This window comes from Castanea sativa, chromosome 1 (assembly GCF_040712315.1).
Source record: "Castanea sativa cultivar Marrone di Chiusa Pesio chromosome 1, ASM4071231v1".
NCBI classification, from domain to species: Eukaryota; Viridiplantae; Streptophyta; class Magnoliopsida; order Fagales; family Fagaceae; genus Castanea; species Castanea sativa.
The window spans coordinates 13,306,639-13,308,421 of record NC_134013.1 but is presented as its reverse complement, the minus strand read 5'-3'; positions in this window follow the sequence as shown (position 1 = coordinate 13,308,421).

The window sequence follows — 1,783 nt, the reverse complement described above, 5'->3', positions numbered from 1 at the left end:
AGGTGGATGCGAGCCACCTTGGCAGGGGTAAGAGTTGGCTCTAGCAAATCCTCCACAAGGATAATCCTGGGCAAACCCTGAGCCGAGGACGTTGCTAACGTAGCCAAAGAATCGGCATGGGTGTTTCCACTTCTAGAGATGTGGGCTAAGACGAAGGAGTCAAATTCTGCTTGCTGACGCTTGACCTGGGCTAAGTATTCCTGCATTCTTGGGTCCTTAGCCTCCATGGTCCCCGTGACCTGGCCGACCACTAACTGAGAGTCCGAGAACGCATGGACTTCCTTTCCACCCATCTTATGTAACATGTTCATGCCCACCAAGACTGCTTCATACTCGGCTTCATTATTAGTAGCCGAGAATGACAACCTTAGAGATTTTTCGAAGATAATTCCCTCAGGGGATATCAGAACAAGTCCGGCACCAGACCCTCTCTGGTTAGCTGCCCCATCCACATACAGTTTCCAAGTCAAAGGCACTGCGGCTGTGATCACACCAACTGATTTTTCATCCATGTGTGCTTCTTTTAGAGTTTCTTCTAGCAATGATTCAGTAAACTCTGCCACCAAGTCAGTGAGGACCTGGCCCTTCACCGAGGTGCGAGGCCTGTATTTAACGTCAAAAGCTCCTAAAATGGTTCCCCACTTTGCCACCCTACCAGAGTAGTCCGCGTTGCGTAACACTGCCTTGAGAGGCAATTGGGTTAGAACCACTACAGTGTGAGACTGGAAATAATGAGGAAGCTTGCACGTGGCGTAAACTATGTCCAGAAGCGCTTTCTCCAAGAGCAGATAGCACACCTCGACCTCATTCAAAGACTTACTAACATAGTAGACCGGTCTTTGCACTCCGCTGTCATTCCTTATAAGGACCAGGCTGACCGCGTGGACGGCCACTGCCAGATAAGCAAACAAGACCTCGTCCGCCTCGGGGCGAGACAAGATGGGTGGCCGAGAAAGATATTGCTTAAGCTGCTGGAAAGCTAATACGCAGTCCTCGGTCCATTGAAACCCTTTCCACTTATTCAACAATTGGAAGAAAGGACGGCATCGGTCAGCTGACCGAGAGATAAATCTATTCAATGCAGCAATCATTCCGGTCAATTTCTGGATCTCTTTTGGGTTCCGAGGCTGCTACAAATCCTGAATAGCCTTGACCTGTGCTGGGTTCACCTTTATGCCTCTGTGAGTAATCATTTATCCCAAAAACTTTCCGGACCCCACGCCAAAAGAGCACTTTGAGGCGGTAAGGCGCAGCTTGTACTTTCTTAGCACCTGGAAGGTGTCGGCTAGATCATTGACGTGTGAAGGTATCGTTTTACTCTTCACCACCATATCGTCTACATACACCTCAATAGTCTTCCCCAATTGCTGTTCGAACATCCTGGTCATCATTCTTTGGTAAGTAGCCCCAACATTTTTCAACCCAAATGGCATGACCTTATAGTGGTAGTTCCCCGTTGGAGTAATGAAAGCCGTCTTCTCTTGATCCTCCACCGCCAAGGGAATCTGATGGTAACCCTGGAAGGCATCCAAAAAACTCATCCGAGGATGTCCGACAGTGGCGTCCACTAGTTGATTAATACGCGGCATTGGGAACGAATCCTTGGGGCAGGCCTTGTTCAAACGATGGCAAATGAAGCTCGGATCTACACTTGGAGCCTCATACGGGTCCCACGCAAAAACATCAATATTGTCCTTCAGAAATTCCAACAACTCTATTTTCTCCTGGTGAGGCAAACGTATGCCGACTTGGAAGAACCTCTCCGGATCATCGGCTATCAAAA